Consider the following 13,210-nt stretch of genomic DNA (forward strand, 5'->3'; position numbering starts at 1 on the left):
ACAATGGATGGTCCACATCAAAGGTACGCCCCACATGAAGGACAGTGGACATCAAAGTGGGCCCACAAGATGGACCCCACATTGGTGGGCCAATGGATGGTGGACAACAACCAGGCCTTACATGATGGAGGACTCGCAACGAATTTGGGCCTGCCTTTGATTGGCCATCTCTCTTGATTGGATAATTTTAGCTATAAGTTAATCAATCGCCAAATAAAGGGAAAAAGGAAAAAAGAAAAAAGAGTCCACATTAATTATAATAGAAGTCCAATCAAAGATTTGGATTATTCATGTGGTACACTTTTCTTTATCAGTTTTTAGATGAAGGATTGGTAGAAAATAGAGATGTGGTTTTGCAAGAGTAATTTATCTTAATAATGCATTATATTACATTATTTGTAAAATCATTTTTTTAAAAATAATGATATCCATACAACATTATAAGAAAAAATGGATAAAATAGACAAACATCATTTGCATATAAAATTTGATTTCTAGAACTAAGTCTTCAATTTTCGCTTTACTTGGAACTTTTCTTCTAATTTATTTTTTCACGAGTGATTACCAAAGAGGCCCTGAGGTTGTCATTTGCCAAATCCAGAAACATGATTCTCCCAAAAAGCAATAGAAAGCCCTGCCCTTTTAATAAACGCTCCTTAAATTTGTGGAATTTTAGATTGATTATTAAGCAAATGGATATTGTGCCATGATTGGAAACTGTGGCTTCCATTCCAAACGGTGAGAAGGGAAATGGTTTTCCTTTGACGCAAGGGGTTGTGTTCTTTGGATAGCAAAGAAAATGGTGGATTTTATCAAGCGATTATTACACTCTTTTATAATTTGTATTCTTGGCAAAGGAAATTAGGTGAGTATTGTGATAAGAATATGGGATTTCCACTTCCTACTGAAAAAGAACTCAAGATTGGAATCTATGTTTCAATAGTTTTCATGGAAATTATCCATATAAGTGAGATTGATGGTTTAGTAGCTCAAGTAGCTGACTTGGGGAACCTCACATGGATGGATCATACTCTAAAGTTGGCCTTTTTTTTTTTTTTTTTTTTGTCAGTAGTGTTTACATTGAAGCAGAGTCCTAGCAATTCAATGTTTGGCAATTTTTTTGTTGATAGTGTTTGCGTCGATTTGCGATTGGTATTTATTTACGATATATATTTATACACACACACACACACAAAAACAAACATTCACATGACAATGCTATATTTACATAAAAGAAATGAGCGCATATAGTTGAAAGGCTTTTATTTATCTAAGTTTTTATTACATAACAAGTTGTGATATATTATGTCTTTAATTAAATTCCAGAGAAAATATTTTTGATTTAGGCAAAGCTCAAAAAAGCAATGAATGAACATGCATGATGCATGCTATGTGTAAAAGCTTAAGTTGTTAAGTGTTACTAAAGCCTGGTGTCATAGTCCCCAGCTGGCTAGAATAGGCTCACCACATGCATAACGTATGTCGGGTGTTACCCTAAAACTGGTGGTTACTTAAGAATATCAAACAGTTGTGTATCCTCTCTCGTGATTGACTAGCACGAAGCAATATTGAGTTTAGTTTAAATAATGTTAGCATGGTGTGCATCACAATAGTAATGGAGATGGCTAACAAGTGACTCTGTTGATTTAGCAATTAGGGAGCACGTAAGAGTGCTTTTGCTCTTTCGACACTCCTCGAGAGCACCTCATTTGGTGTGCATCCATACCCAAGCACCCAAGGAAAGCCCTGCCCTAAGCCCAAGGCAAGCCCTCGTGTAGTCCAAGTGCAATTCTATGTCCAAACACGAGCACACAGGCTCAAGCTTAGGCCTAAGCCCGCATGGCCCAATCTTTTCTTACTCAACAATTGAATAGGCAAATCTCATCAAGACCATCAAGCCCACCACAATTTTTTTAAGGTCTCTGTATTGCATCTTCATCTGGACGACTCCAATTGATGAAATGTTTCTCCTCACACTCTCATAAAAATAATAGAAGCATTTCAAACGGTGCAAGTCATCAACTCAATAGTCTCCCACCAGCCCACACGTAGGTGGAGCTGAGAGCACACATACATACGACTGCCCAAACCCAACTTCACAAGATAGTCAATAACAAGGTATTTGTTATGGGTAAAAACGGATAAACCAGGATGTACAAAGTAGGGAGTGCACAAACGCAAATATTGAAGGTCGAGTAAAGAGCTCGGACCCTTGTCGCGGCCGAACTAAGCATCAGCCAACGTAGAACATAAGGCATGGAAGAGGACATCGGCTGGGTCTCTGATGCCATCATTACCTCCATGTTCGATCCAAGGACCAACCGTGAGAAGTGTCCAGTTAATGCCCCACTATTGCGACTAACGAACGACCATTGGCTCAATTGCTAAGTGCACCCTTGACTACCGAAGACCAACTACAGATATCGACCAAGAATCCACCGCCTTGCACACGAGGTTGGACTCGGTCATCAGCCTTGAACTCTTTGGGGCCCAATCACTTGGGAATGATAAGATTTCCCCGAGATCTTCACCTAAAATCTCAAGGAAGCGGTGACATATCAAGGGCGGAATCCACTCTATGATATTCGCCTACTAAGTAGGAACTGTTTTCCGCCTACACAATTGAAACTATAAATAGGTGTCCCATCTATCCGTAGTAAAAGGTATACACTAAAACCCTAACACACATAAACTCAAATTCCCTGTCTAACTTTGGCATTGGAGGGTCCCCTGTCTTAGTCAAGGTCTTCATTGTCGTTTTACTTACACAGAATTCGAAGGCCTGGTTAGGATGACTAGAAAACTTCATCAGCATTATTCAATAACAGTAATTGCCATTACAATACGGACTGGCTGTTTAAACCATTATAAGAAAATGTATCACCCCATAATACTGTAATGCGCCTGTAATGCGTAACCGTTGCTACTACTACCGTTATGGTATGTCAATAAACAAACTTGTGGTCTTTGGGAGGGACAAAAGCATGGTCAGTTTATACCAAGTCCACTTAAGCTTTATTTTGAACTTCTACTTAGAATTCATGCATTTTGAACCTTGAGATATAGACCATGATCATGTGGCCTAGTCTCAGTTTCGATGGCATGGATCAAGTACTGTGCTAATCTCTGACCACTCATAAAACAACATCAATCATGAGAAGGTGAGAAAATCACAATGCTTCGGAAAAGGAGGTTGGCCTATATTGTGAGCCACACCCACAGCTCACATGGAGTATTGTTATTATTATTATTATTATTATTATTATTATTAACCTACATCGTTTTTCCATTCATCTAAGCACAACGTGCTAGATGAGGGCATGTATAAGGACTCATGTACACTTGTAGTTAATGGTAGGCTGATGCATGTGGATACAAGTCCATTGGGTTGTCCCATACCAACTCTTAAAGGCTCAAACATGAAAAAAATAGATGGTTGTTGCGTGTGAAAATACACGTGTATGCTGATATGTGAATGAATTAATTAAGTAGTAGATTATTAGATATATTTGGGCCCATTTGTTTCTTCAATTATGATATTAATATTTAAAAAATGAGCAATGATTATAAATTACTTTACTTGTCTCTATCTCTTGATCTCAGTTGCATTTTATCACAATGATGGTACGTTTACTATTCACTACCCCAAGCATAGGGTTGCGATGTAGTAATAATCTTGGTAAGACTGAGATCGAATCCATAGGGACTGAACCTTGTACGTAATCTGAAAGTAGATAAAACTAGAACTAGAAGAAGATATAATTTAAATCAGAGAATTGTAGGAGAATAATGATGAATTATTAAACTAAAAACTTGTAAAATTCAAAGGTAGGAAACTAGGATGCATAGAATCCACTTGTAGAGATCAAGGAGATCTATGCTTGATTCACGATCACAGCTGAATTTATAGTCTCATCTTCATTCAGTTGGAAGATATATCATTAAAAATCAAATCTGAACTTCTTTTAATCTAGTTTTTAAGAGATGAGAGGTATGAGAATTAGAATTGATTCCATCACAAAACCATGCCCATGAGACAAAGCAAACAACAGAATTTAACCAATCTGCATTCAATCTGAAAGTGTTATGAACGTTAGGAAGGATTTCATCATCCAACCATATCCATTAGACAATGATGAACAATAGGGCTTCCTAACTTCACAATCATAATAGTGAAAAGAACATACTCAAAGCTATTGTAGATCCATTGTAATTTAAGTCACAATAAACCATTAAAAACTATGAATATTCTTTATAATCAAAACAAAATCAAAGATAGTTCAACATAATATGAATCAAAGAAATAGGAAACTACCCATCATGCTACAAGCTTCACCTCTTAGCCCTAGCTAAGAGGTTTAGCTTATCATATACATGATCAAGCTAAAGGTTCTTAAGGCAAACATAAATAGATGAAAACTAAAGAAGAAAGAACTCCTTGGCAGTCGTCCACACTTCTCTCTCTCTCTCTCTCTCTCTCTCTCCACATCCTTGGATCTGCCCTTCATGTCCCTTTCTCCTTCTCTTTTATAGCCATCCTTAGGTCGGCTGCGTGAAGAAGGTCGGCTGGAGTCAATTTCGTGCATAAGTTTACGCAGCAACGGAGTTAGAAATGTCTTGCGCAGTAAGACGTGGAAGCTTCCTGCGCTCGACCTGTGTTTGGCAATGTGGAGGACTCCCCATGATCGGATCTTCTCGGATTTTTCTCCATGGAGGGGTTCGGTTCTTGCTTGGGCTTCATGTATCTGGATGGTTTGGATCAGCCATCCGATCAACAGTGGCAGGCCACTACTTCCCGGATTGTCCGGAACTCGCGGACGCAGGCCCTGCACACGGAAGTTGCGCTGATCTCTGTGGGGGCCACTTGTAGTGAATGTTTAGTGGATCAGGGCCGCTCATTGTTCTCGTAGGGCCGATTCAGGCCATTGTTTAAAAATTGAGTTGGATCTGAGTTCTTGGTGGGCCAAAGTGCTAATCAATGTGCGTCGGCTTCTCCTTCTTCACTGCGCTTGTTCTTGTGCATGGTTGCACAGGAACGTCAAGGGTTTAGTTGAAATCCTCTCCTGGACGTAATGAACGGTTCAAATTTCTCGTTTAGATCGTGATGGTGGGCCAATAACGTCCTAGCGGACGTTCGTTCGCATGGATGAAAGAGAGGACAGAGAGATCTCTCTCTCGGATTTGGAAAGTCGCGTCAAACCAACTTTGACCGGATTTTCCGGTCCGGTGCACCGCGGCTGTGCACCCGTGAACGTGGGGTCCATCGTGATGTTTTTGAAACATCTGCTCCATTCATCTAACTTCCCATCTAATTTAAGGAGGAGACCAAAATTGAGGTATATCCAGAGATCAGGTGGGCCCCAAATAGATGATTTATGGGTTGATCTGTCCATTGGGCCACTTCCACAGGGATCCAAGGGCTGAATTTCGACGTGTACGGTTAATTTAGGGTCCTCGGGCCAGATATAAAGTTTTGAGCCAAACGGATGGTGGAAACCCTGTGATCTTACATTCAGGACGACTTTCAAGCCTCTTTAACTTCAATCACTTGATTTTTTTCAGACATTTGGCGTGTGAATTATTTAATCTCGGTCCCCTAAGATCCATCCCTTGTCTTGGTGATTCTTGAACATCAAATCCATGCCTTTAGCACATTTTTTCAGTCTAAGCTCTTAAATTCATCTTACAATACAAACACGATTAAAATTGACCGTTAAGCATTATCATGTACGTAGAACCAAGCAATAACTGGGGTCTAATATACAATATTTGACCCTCAATACAATCCCCAACCAACATTTTGCTAGTCCCGAGCAAAGTATGCGAAAAAATATTTTAAGAATTATGGGACAAATTCTATAAACTCAAGTGATTTTTGAAAAACAATCTAGCTGCTAGAATTCTAAGATTCATGAATGTTGGGCATTACTTTCTCCTGGACTCAAGCGCACGGTAAACTTCATAGTCAAGTTCAAAGTATTGATCCATCAATTAGAATAATTCTAAACATTGAGTTCCATGGGTGTATAGTGTAACCTCGGCTTATCATCATTAAGAGTCCAATCGTCAATTTTCATGATAACATTGATAATCAAACAGAGCATTCCTAGCTAATCCAACCTAAACCGAAACTTGCCTTACAGTTCAGCTTTTTTATTCTTCCAGCTTTTGATTTTTCCATCAATGGCTTCACGCTGTGTCAACCTTTTTTAAGATCTATAACAAGTAGTCATTTTCGATGACAACTGTTTTTTAGCTGAATATTCTTCTCTCTTTTTTTTTTCAATGAACATGATAGACAAATTCCAGGTTGGTTCCTTACATTTCTTTAATGATTACCAAGTTAACAATTTAATATCAAACTGAAGCCTTAATGTGTAAGCTAGGTGTGAGATGTGAAATCATGACTCAATCAATGTTTAAAACTTTTAATAAAGGATTAACAATTCGAACTTAACTGTGAAATCTAACAGATAATTAGATCCAAGAGTCATAAATCACCACCATTAAGTACCTTTTACTTCTTAAATTAAGACTATACTTCAAAATCACTCGGATTCACAAGAATTTCCAAAATAAATTTTAAAAATTTTCACAAATTTTGCTCAAGACTGAGAAAACACTGATTAGGTAACCTAAACTCCCATCTCCAACCTAAAATCTACATTGTCATCAATGTAAAAGATTTAGGCATGCAATGCACATGAGACAACGAAAGTAAAGGAGAAGTGATGGAAAGGTAGTACCTGACGAGGAAATTGAACGGCGTTTCCCAAGAGATCTCAGCGTGAAGGTGGCTCAACACAAGAGTTAAACCAACAAAAAGCAAACTATCCTAACAACATAAAGCCGACTTTCCTAGAATGATAAAAAGAAAACTCCCCTAGTCATATGAAAGCAGTTAACCTAGCTATACCTCCATTAGACTAGGAGATCAATCCTGGTAAACAGGATTATTCAGAGGCATGGACATGTCCTCTGAATTAAATTTCTCAACAAATGGCTTTATTCGATGTCCATTTACTTCAAACTCATTACAATTTCGAATCTCGACAGCCTCATGAGGATAAACATTGATAACAGTGAACGGGCCGGTCCAACGAGATCGAAGCTTATCCGAAAAGTGATGTAACCGAGAATTATACAAAATGACTTTCTGACCTGATGTGAATGATTTTCACAGAATGTGTTGGTCATGAAACGCCTTCATCTTGTCCTTGTAAATTCTTGAGTTCTCATACGCATACTTCCGGATTTCTTCGAGTTTATTCAACTGAAGTTTGCGTAGCGAGCCAGCGTTGTATAGATTGAAGTTCAGATTTTTGATCGCCCAGTAGGCTCTATGTTCCAAGTCCATCGGCACGTGGCAAGCCTTCCTATAGACAAGTTTAAAGGGAGACATTCCAATAGAGGTTTTAAATGCAGTACGGTAAGCCTATAAGGCATTGGTCAATCGGATTGACTAATCCTTGCGATCAGGGTTAACCGTCTTTTCCAAAACGTGTTTGATCTCCCTATTGAAAATCTCAGCTTGCCCACTTGTTTGTGGGTGGTATGGAGTGCTCAGTTTATGAGAAGTACTAAATTTCTTCATTAAATTCTCGAATGGTCTATTATAAAAATGTGAGCCCCTATCACTAATGATGGCTCAAGGCATTCCGAACCGGGAAAGGATGTTCTCTTTTAAGAATTTAATGACCATTCGATTTTCATTGTTCTGGCATAGAATCGCTTCGACCCATTTAGTGACATAGTCTACGACGAGCAAAATATATAGATTTTCAAAGAATTGAGGGAATTGTCCCATGAAATCAATGCCCCAGCAATCAAATGCTTCTATGATAAGATTGGGGTTCAAGGGCATCATATTTTGACGGGACAATGCTCCCAATTTTTGACAATGCTCACAAGCTTTGCAAAACTCATAGTTGTCCCTGAACATAGTGGGCCAGTAAAAGCTACACTGCAGAATCTTAGCCATTATTTTTCAGCAGAAAGTGACCACCATAAGCCTGAGAGTGACAGAAGGAGATGACACTCTGATGCTCTTCGTCTGGCACAAATCTCCTTAAGATTTGGTCTTGTCAATATTTAAATAGATATGTATCATCCTAGAAGAATTTGTTCACCTCAGTGAAAAATTTCTTCTTATCTTGCGCAGTCCAATGTGTCAGTGTGAAACCTATGGCAAGATAATTAACAATATCAGCGAACCAAGGTGAATGGGAGACTTTGAACAATTGTACGTCCGGGAACATGTCATTAATATGTGCTGCCTTAAGGGAATCAGAGGAATTAAGGCGGGAAAGATGGTCAACCAATACGTTCTTTACTCCATTTTTATCCTTTATTTTTAAATCAAATTCTTGGAGTAGGAGGATCCATCTTATCAGGCGGGGCTTAACATCATTCTTAGAAAGAAGATACTTGAGCACCGCATGATTTGTGTAAACGATGATCTTGGATCCGATCGAGTAGGACCTAAATTTGTCCAAAGTGAATACTACGGCCAAGAGTTCTTTTTCCATAGTCGAGTAGTTCACTTGGGTAGGATTTAGAGTTCTACTTACGTAATTGATAACATAGGGTTTCTTTTCTTTTCTCTAGCTTAAAACTGCCCCAAGAGTATAATAAGACGCGTCGCACATAAGTTCAAAAGGAAGGCTCCAGTCAAGTGGTTGCATGATAGGTGCAGTAGTCAACATGGCCTTAAGCTTCATGAAAGCTTCCTGGCATTACTCAGTCTACTCATTTGGTGCATCCTTTTGAAGTAGATTACATAAAAGACAATAAAGAAGACTAAAGTCCCCTATGAATCTTCTATAAAACCTGGCATGTCCTAAAAAGGATCGCACATCTCGTATGTTCTTGGGTGGAGGTAGGTTAGAGATAAGATCAATTTTTGCCTTATCTACTTCGATTCCTTTGGACGAGATGATATGTCCAAGGACAATTCTCTTACGAACTATGAAATGATACTTCTCCCAATTGAGTACTAAATTCTTTTCTTCACATCTCTTCAGTACACATTTAAGACTCTCTAAGCACTCGTAGAAAGATAGACTGAAGACAGAGAAATCGTCTATGAAGACTTCTAGATATTGCCCCACCATATTAGAAAAACTATTCATCATGAATCGCTGAAAAGTGACGAAGGCATTACATAGACCGAATGGCATCCTTCGGTAAGCAAAGGTGTTAAAAGGATATATAAATGTAGTCTTTTCCTGATCTTCAGGGGCTATCTCTATTTGATTATAGCCCGAATACCCGTCAAGGAAACAATAATAGGAGTGACCAACTAACCTTTTCAAAATTTGATCGATAAAGGGCAAAGGAAAGTGGTCCTTCCTCGTGACGGTATTCAAGATCCTGTAGTCAATGCACATTCACCAACCAGCAGTAACTCTAGTTGGTACGAGTTCATTATTGGCATTGGCTATGATGGTGATTCCAGACTGCTTAAGAACCACCTAAGTTGGACTCACCCATTGACTATCGGATATAGGGTATATGATACCCATATCCAATAGTTTACGGACCTTGGCCTTAACCACTTCCTTCATGTTTGGATTTAGTCTACGCTGTGATTACCGAGAGATTTTCGCATTATTCTTGAGATAAATGCGGTGAGTAGAAATCGAAGGGTCAATTCTCTTGAGGTCCGCAATTGTCCATCCAAGGGCTCCCTTATGCTCAATGAAAGTAGATATGAGCATACTCTGCTGTTCTTGCTCAAGGTGATATGAAATCACCATCAAGTATGTCTCATCTTGACCTAAATAAACATATTTCAAATCAAAGAGCAAAGGTTTTAGGTCAAGCTTCGGTGCCTTGAGGTTAGATGGCAGAGACACTTCTTCAGTTTGGGGCAATTCTTCAAATTGTGGCCTCCACCAGTTAACTTCAAGTACTGACACAATATCAAGCATGACAACCATCTCCATAATCATGTCATCATTAAAATCATGGGACTAGACACCATTTGAGATCCCCAGAGTTAATTGAGGTTATGGCTACAAATCAACTGACCAATCAACCAGAAGGATTACCTCAACCTAGGGTTGGGGAAGTCCAAGATGAGAATGAGGCGGATCAAGCACTCCCGCCTCATACTTTACGAGATTATTTACAACCAACGGGGGTGAGTACGACCTCATGCTTGGTTTTTCCAGAGAATACGGGACACATGGATATTAAACCAGGGGTGATCCAGCTCCTTCCTAAATTTCATGGGCTTGAGTCAGAAAACTCATACTTACACCTGAAAGAGTTCGATAAGATGATAACCACTTTATACTTTCCTAACGTGTCTGATGACACGGTCAGGCTGAAACTCTTTTCCTTTTCTTTGAAAGAGAAAGCTAAGACGTGGTTACATTCACTACGTCCTCGATCTATTGGCAAATGGAATGACATGACAAGGGAGTTCATAAAGAAAATTTTCCCATACCATAAGACGAACACCCTTAGAAAGTCGATCATGAACTTCGCCCAAAGGGAAGATGAAACATTCTTCCAATGTTGGGAGCGGTTCAAGGATCTTGTCAGTTCATGCTTACAGCACGATTTTGAAACGTGGCGCATCAAGAACTTTTTCTATGATAGACTGACATCTCCCATGCACCAATTAGTCGAGAAAATGTGTAATGAGGAGTTTATGAATAAAGGTGTCAATTACGTACAAGGTTCAATCCCTGTGAATTTAACCTCGGTCTTACCGAGATTATTACTACATCGCAACCCTATACTTGGGGTAGTGAAAAAGTTTTTGGCACCATTGTCGGGGACTCCCCATGGTCGGATCTTCTTAGATTTTTCTCCATGGAGGGGTTCGTTCTTGCCTGGGCTTCATCTGGATGGTCCGAATCGGCCATTTGATCAACGATGGTGGGCCACTACTTCCCAGATCATCCGGAACTTGCAGACACAGGCCCTACGCATGGAAGTTGCACTAATCTCTATGGGGCCCACTTGCAGTGAATGTTTAGTGGATCAGGGCTGCTTATTGGCCACATAGGGTTGATTCAAGCCATTGTTTAAAAATTGAGTTGGATTTGAGTTCTTGGTGGGCCAAAGTGCTGATCAACGTGTGTTAGCTTCTCCTTCTTCACTGCGCTTGTTCTTGTGCATGGTTACACAGGAACGTCAAGGGTTTGGTCGAAATCCTCTCCTATACACAATGGACGGTTCGGATTGCTCGTCCAAATCGTGATGGTGGACCAGCAATGTCCTAGTGGACGTTTGTTCACACGGACAAAAGGGAGGAGAGAGAGACTCTCTCTTGGATTTGGAAAGTCGGGTCACACCGACTTTGACCGAAAAATCCGGTCCAGTGCACCGCGGCTGTGCACCTTCTGTGCACATACACCCATGAACGTGGGGTCCATCGTGATGTTTTTGAAACATCTGCTCCATTCATCTGACTTCCCATCTAATTTAAGGAGCTTAGACCAAAATTGAGGTATATCCAGAGATCAGGTGGGCCCCAAATCGAGATTTATGGGCTGATCTGTCCATTGGGCCACTTTCACAAGGATCCAAGGGCTGAATTTCAACGTGTACGGTTAATTTAGGGTCCTCAGCCAGGATATAAAGTTTTGAGGCAAACGAATGGTGGGAACCCTGTGATCTTGCATTCAGGATGACTTTGAGACCTTTTTAACTTCAATCACTTGATTTTCTTGTATCTTTGACATGTGAATTCTTCAATCACGGTCCCTTAAGATCCGTCCATTGCCTTGGTGATTCTTGAGCATCAAATACATGCCTTTAACACCTTTTTTCAGTCCAAGCTCTTAAATTCACCTTGCAACACAAATACGATTAAAATAGATAGTTAAGCATTATTATGTATGTAGAACCAAGCAATAACTAGAGTCTAATATGCAATATTTAACCCTCAATATTTACATTGTTTAATTTATCCATGATAAAATTATAATGATAAACAATTTTACATTACTTTAATATCAAATCATCACTAAAATCAACTAATATTACTATTTAGATTGAAGATTTTCATATCAATATTATGAAAAAGTGCAACATTTATAAATTACTTTACCCATTTCCTAAATATATTTGCATTTGACTAACTATTTGAGGCAAAATCGTAATGATAACACGTTTTGTTTATATTACTAAAGTAATTTTTGAAACAAACAAGCTCTTAATGCTGATCTAATCATAATGAAAAGCAAGATGTTAACTTCACATGGAACTCCTTGAGTTTGGATGAGAACATGACACTGATCTGGTTTTTATTCTAAAATGTGTGAGTATGCAAATGTTTCATGCGTGTATATGTTACTAATCCATGCATTAACTCTTCAAGAATGCCTTTTGTGATCGCGAGCCTTATCATGCAAGCGGGCCCACCTTATACGCATGTGTAATCTTGATTCCGAGTAGTAAATCCTGAAGAGATATTGAATGGATTGTATAGTTGTGTACATTTGTGCGAATTGCGGATATCAATAGATATATGTATACTTTGTGGATGATTTAACATCGTCTGTTTCTAAGGGACAGTCCCTTGGAATTTTTTTGGGCCACGTCAATTACGCTGACGTTAGCACAGCTGTTTGAAGAAAAGTAAATAAATATTACGAGAATATACTCTGCTAATGTGGAATTTACATTCTACACCTCTCTCTTCTTCTTCTTTTATTTTATTTTATTATTATTATTATTATTATTATTATTATTATATTATTATTATTATTATAAAGGAAACCTGTCTTCCCTCATGCCTTTTGCAAGCAAACGGTGCGGATTGGGTACTACCCCACCAGGACCTAGCTACAGATGGACGACGGACTTGACAGGGGCTCTGTGGGTCCCACCATGATGTGTGTGTTTTATCCGCGCCGTTCATCATTTTGACAGATCATTTTAGGGCACGAAATAGAGGTAGATCGAAGGCTTGAGTGTACCATACCACAGGAAGTAGTGGTGACAACGACGCCTACCCTTGAAACATTTCTAGGGACCATCGGTGATGTTTATTTGTAATTTAACCTGACTATAAGGTCACGCAAACATGGATGAAGCGAAAACAGAAATATCTGCTTTATCTAAAACTTTTGCTGTCGTAGACACCTCACTTAAAATGAAGATAAGCCACTTTTTTAGTTTCAACTTGGCTTTAATAAGTTCTCTCCGTGACTTAGAAATCATTGAAAATTCAAATGAGTCGAACTGAGAA

Source organism: Magnolia sinica, chromosome 5, assembly GCF_029962835.1.
Source record: "Magnolia sinica isolate HGM2019 chromosome 5, MsV1, whole genome shotgun sequence".
In the NCBI taxonomy this organism is placed as follows: domain Eukaryota; kingdom Viridiplantae; phylum Streptophyta; class Magnoliopsida; order Magnoliales; family Magnoliaceae; genus Magnolia; species Magnolia sinica.